Genomic DNA, 6493 nt, shown 5'->3' with positions numbered 1-6493 from the left:
TTTCAGACAATCAAAAGCATGCCGAAGGTAATTCCTTGAAAAAGTAGAACAATGATTGTCCCAGCCGCTTCGAAGCGGCTGGGATGAGAATGAGCACCTCCAAATCTGAGACCATGGTCCTCAGTCGGAAAAGGGTGGCATGCCTTCTCCAGGTCGAGGATGAGATCCTGCCCCAAGTGGAGGAGTTCAAGTATCTTGGGGTCTTGTTCACGAGTGAGGGAAGAATGGAACGGGAGCTCGACAGACGGATCGGTGCAGCGTCTGCAGTGATGCGGACTTTGTATCGGTCCGTTGTGGTAAAGAATTAATTATTATTATTATTATTATTATTATTATATATATTATATTATATTATATATATATATATATATATATATATATATATATATATATATAATATATTATTATTATTATTATTATTATATATATTATTATTATTAATCTCAATTTACCGGTCAATCTTCGTTCCTACCCTCACCTATGGTCATGAGCTGTGGGTCGTGACCGAAAGAACGAGATTCCGGATACAAGCGGCCGAAATGAGTTTCCTCCGCAGGGTGTCCGGGCTCTCCCTTAGAGATAGGGTGAGAAGCTCGGTCATCCGGGAGGATCTCAGAGTAGAGCCGCTGCTCCTCCGCATTGAAAGGAGCCAGATGAGGTGGCTGGGGCATCTGATTCGTATGCCTCCCTGGTGAGGTGTTCCGGGCACGTCCCACTGGGAGGAGACCCCGGGGACGACCCAGGACACGCTGGAGAGACTACGTCCTTCGGCTGGCCTGGGAACGCCTCGGGATCCCTCCGGAAGAGCTGGATGAAGTGGCTGGGGAGAGGGAAGTCTGGGCATCCCTGCTAAAGCTACTGCCCCCGCGACCCGACCCGGATAAGCGGTAGAAAATGGATGGATGGATGGAACAATGATTGTGACTCAGTAAAGAGGGAAATTACATGTAAGAACTTAAAGACAAATGTGTGGGGTGGAAGCTGGATCTTCAGTGCAAATGTATCATTTTTCTCATTCACCCATGGTGTGCCAGTTCACAAGGTTTTGTGGTAATTGTTTTGTGAAGATATATTAACACAGAAGCAATCATGCAGAATTAAAATAGATCAGTGGAGTAGACATCAAAATAAAGTGTGCTGTTGTGAGGATGACACAATGACATCATAAAATAGCCAAGAGGCACCATTTCCCATCGAGTTGATGGAAACAGTTTGAATGCACTTAATATAATCTCAATTTCCAAACAGAATTAGTAGGTACAATAGGTTACGATAAGACTGTACCCTATTGAAATATATCAGTTGCCAGTAACAAGTCATTCAAATGTGCAACAATTATTTTTGTATTTGTATTTCTTTTATTTGTAATTTAACAGACAATTATTTCTGGTCTTCTGATGAATTAAAAACTCTACTGGACAACAGGAAAGACAGGTAAATGAGTACCAGGTTAACAGTAGGAATGCAAAAGAAGCTGCCATTGCTGCATGGTGATACAGTCTCTATGGAGTAGATGTGATGTTACACCAGATATGGAAGACAGTGTTTGCTGGCAGGACGTTCCACACTGCAAAATAGTTCGTGTCAGGAAGGCTAATAAATGTATACTGCCAGCAGTTTGTAAGTGACTATAGTCGTAATTTCTGCTTCAGGTCGAACATGGCTTTTGTGCCAAAAGTCTGCAAAGGATTTGGATTCAAAATGGATATTTTATTCTAATGCACAATATAAAAAGGCTGAATAAAAGCTATAAAGAAGGACTGCAATTGGCCTTTACCTGACAATGGGTGCCACATTAAGTCAATCCAAGCCCCAGACAACATGAGGAAGAGCTGTCACTGTAACCCTTATCATCCACCACAGCATTGTGGATGTCCAGCGCTTTTCAGTTCTTCACATCCTTTTCCATTCATCCATCTCTTGCTGTTTTCCCCCAGTAATTAAGCTGTTTAGTGAACACATATAATCTTCAACCACCCAGCCAGACTACAACCTCAAAGAGTCACCAAGATATGGCCAGATGGAGGTGAACTATCAGCTAACCTGGAACTGTGGGCCTAAGGCGATAATCATTTCAAAACTGCAGGGGAAAATGGTTTTAATAGCCCTGTAAAAGCTAAAAGTTTGTCTGCCTTATCACACCTGGCAGATGCATCGCAGAGAGGAGAGAGGAAACAGGGTTACGGGGAGAAGAAAGCATCAGCTGATAACATCCCCTCCCCAGGAAAAGGATAAATCTGGAATTAAAAAAAAAAATGTGCTGCCTTCATGAGGAAGTTTTGGGGATTAAGGCTAGTCTCTTTTCTACTGTGTTCCAGCAGCCCCTCTCAGTCACCTTAGCTCATCCTTCTTTCTCCACCAGCTGACTGTTGACCCTGGAATTAACTTTTATGAGCCTTGTGATATGAGTGACAAAGAGCTTTTTAGGTTTATTCTCACAGTTCACCCTATTTTATTTTTTTAACTACACAAGATAATGTTTGTCTTCATTATCACCTACAGTCCACAGTAGGTTCCCTAAATTGAAACAGTATACGCACGATTTCAAAGGCCCCTCTCTGCTGATATAGACTTGACCTGCTGTGAAAGCCAGGGTCGTTCGGTAAGCTCCAATGGATGTTTTATGAGGCGCAAGGCCCTGTGTGCAGTGTTACATGATAACTTTTATGTTTCAGTGTAGACAGAGCACAACTCAATTTCACACCCCGGCTCTTGATATTTGAAGGTATTCCTTTCAGGGTTGTTTCAGATTCTTACATCAGCCTTGTATGAATGGTTTTGGAATGATGCGTGACCTTCATTCTGTTACCTTTACTTCAGTGTAAAACTGTTGAAGATGTAATGGAAAGCTGATTGTTTTGTTTAATGTTCCGACACAAGACTCTCTCAAACTTGAGGTCTGGACCCAGAATATCATTACAATTTTGGATCCTGGAGTAGGACCAAATACCTCTGCATTTGCTGTGACATGACAGAGAATTTGAATACCAATTGAATAAAATAATAACCACCGATAAAAAACATGTCTATGTCTCTTGTTACCCTAAAAATAGTATCGTAATAGTATAATATTTTGTGGAAATCTTTTCAGTTGAATCAGTCTTTATTTAGTCAAGTAATAATGCTTATAAACAGCGCATTTAAACATCATAAACATGACTAATCATAAGAATTTACATCTATTCTTATCATAATGGTCTCGAATTTTTAATCAGTGTACAATAATTCCGTGACGATCTTTGCATTAAGATTCGGCAAAAGTATTTTATAGTTTTGTTTTGTTAAAAGTCAAAGCAGATCTTTAATAAAATAAATACAAATTCTGTTAAACATACGGCCTGGTAACAGAAAATAGCAAGCCACTCTGCGTTGATGAATCAGTTTCATCAGCTTGCAACCATTGTCCCCTTCGGTTTTAATGGTGTCCTTGACAATGGTATATGATAAAAACAACATTTGGAAAAAAAAATATTGACATCCAATGGCACAAGGCAATTTCCCATAGTTCCGAAGCTCCCTTCCAAATCTCCATCCATCCATCCATCCATTTTCTCCATCGCATATATGCTGGAACCTATCCCAGCCTTTCAAATCTCTCTTACTTACCTCAACTGTTGCTTCCAGCACTTTTCTGTTGCCACAACATGTCCATAACTACTCTAACATCAGCATATCTTTGACACAAATTAGTCTATACCAACAACCAAAAAAAAAATAAAAAATGAAAAAATTGAGGCTGAATACGGTTTATTTATTACCTTGACATACATACAGCTAATCAACCAGTGCCCTCTCAGAATTGTGACCCGCCTCCTCCAGTTCACCTGTAGATGTTAGGCCATCTCCAAATAACTCCGGATCACAAGTTTCCCATTTGTTCTCCTTCACACTGGAAGCACCTAATTAAAAAGCTTCCCAAGCCGAACTTTTTCCTGCTGCTGTCTAAGCACAAAGGTTGATCACATAATTTAATTTAAATTCCGTACTCGTTCATTTTCTTATCATCCTCTCCTGATAGAAATGGCTCAATAACAATGCAATAGGTTGATTTGCCAGTCTTTTGTCTATCTGCTAATTATTGGAATACCTGGAGGCACATAGCTTAGGGAATGGCTGATAGGTCAATGCATAACACAAGTTTGGGGTTTATTTGACAATGTTCAAATAGTTTTTCATTCAATAAATTAATTTGTCTCTCTGCATCCACAGAATACATGTACAGGACATCAACAATGACTCTTAAAGCTACATCTAAATGGCCATAGGAGTTCCAAAATGATAATATTGTGGCCAGTCAAAAACAACGCAACGGATTAGCACCTTGGTGTCGCGGTCATTGGACTTGGATTCAACTCGAGGTTGAGGGTGCCACTTTTTAAACTTGGGTTATGCTTGATGTATCTGCGAGGTCTGCATGGCTCCACGCAGCAAAATTACGTCATTTCAGCAACCACACCCCTTTGTGCAGTGTCCGCAACGCCAAAGTTTTGCGCACCATGCACCGAAATTATTTTTTTTTTTAACTATGGAGACTGTCCGGCACAGAAAACATGGCAGACAAGCAAGAGCTCCTGCCAGCCAGCCAGCCACACACACACACAGTCACACACACACACACACACACACACACACACACACACACACACACACACACACACACACACACACGCGCGCGGTTTTCTACTTCTATTATGGTGGTGTGTTGTTCATGTGTCACATACACTCCACTCCACACTGCCCCGCACAGTCTGGGAGTATATCAGCTAACATCGCCGCACAGAGTATAAATGCTGCCAAGTTGTGTTGGCCTGATTCTGCACAGAAATGACACGTGCGGAACATACATGTCAAGCATAAACCAAGCTTTAAAGTTAAGTGACAAATTATGTCAGAAGTAGTTAACCATGAAGTAATCTGTAGCATTCACAATTTGTATTATCGGAATAAACCCCTTTGTGAGATATGGTTCTGCCTTCAGAAGCGGGAAATCGTGTCACAACTGTTGTGTATGCCTGGATTTCCTCAAAACAGTTTCAATTAGTTATTTTTCAGGTGGATTTGTGAGATGAACCATCAGTCATGTCAAGGTCACCACACCCAGATCTCTTTCGGACCAGAAAATAAGATGGGCTGAATCTTTATACAATACAATATATACCTGAAAATGGGGGAAAAAGAAACATCTCTGTTGATCCGACTTTCCTTTACTTTAACCTTGGGTTCAATAGTAAGCCATGATGCTCCTCCCTCTGATGACTGATTGTCAGACGCAATGTAGCACTGACAGTGATTTGTCTTTAATGGCCGTTTGAGCATGTCGTAACTCGTGCTATAAACTGCAGTTTGATATGCTGCAGGCTGAGCTGTCGACAACCACGACAGCTACTGTCACCCCTCGTCACTGCAATAAAGCCCCAGCAATCAGTTTGCGATCAAGGGGTGTTGACTTCCTGTGTATCCACACACACACACACACACACACACACACAAAGCAGTAAAGTTGGAATAAAAATAGAAGAAAGATGGAGAGAGTACAAGTGAGCTATAACTGTACAAGAAGGGAGAGGTTGCCCTTACTGTGTCGATTCACCCATTGGACTGTTTACCTCTGTTAAACATTACCATTATGCTGTAAAGTTGAGCTAAATTATTCCATTCTTCTGTCTCTCCGAGGCATTGGACCCACTGCTATCTACACCTTTAATGCTTTAATTAATTCCCTGACACATTTTTTTATTGCACTAGTATAAATTATTCTGTTGCGTGCCTGCAGGTATTAACTAACACTCTTGATTTAGTAAAGAGGCAAGTTAGATATTAAAAGACTTGCTCGTTTGCAGACCCAAATTATAGTCAGTTTGTTATTGTCATAGACTTACTGTAGCTCGAGCAATTCTTAGGCAGGGTACAGTTATGGAAATTAAACATTTATCTGTAATAGCCGGTTTGAAACAGAACACACTGTAAAAAAAAAAAAAAACTCCATCATTTTTTTTTGTATACCAGTTGTCCTCATCAAGAACGCAGGTGAGCTGGAACCTATCCAAACTGACTTTGGGCAAGAAGCAGCATACAGCCTTGACTGGTCGCCTGTCAATTGTAGGGCACATATCCAAACAACCATTCACACTCACAATAACACCTACAAGTCTTGAACTGACCTACCGTTCATGTCTTTGCAATGACGAAGGAAGACAGAGTAACCAAAGAAAACTCACATGAAGGGAAGATGCAAACTCCACACAGGAGGGCCTGCGATGAGATTCGAACCCAGAGGCAGACACGTTAGCCATTATTTCATCGTGACGCCCATGTCAATAATAGTATACAACAAATATTTTTATAAAACACCCACCATTTAAGCCATTTTTTAATGTCACAGAAATTAATGGGAATGGAACAGAGGGTGTTGTTACTTTAATGAATAGAGGTAACTGTCAACCACACGGCCATGCAGTCAGACAGAATGTTTCTGCACTTGGGACAGTAGCGT

The sequence above is a fragment of the Phycodurus eques genome, chromosome 21 (assembly GCF_024500275.1).
Source record: "Phycodurus eques isolate BA_2022a chromosome 21, UOR_Pequ_1.1, whole genome shotgun sequence".
Taxonomy (NCBI): Eukaryota; Metazoa; Chordata; class Actinopteri; order Syngnathiformes; family Syngnathidae; genus Phycodurus; species Phycodurus eques.
The sequence above is the reverse complement of the archived record's forward strand: the minus strand, read 5'-3'. Positions refer to the sequence as shown.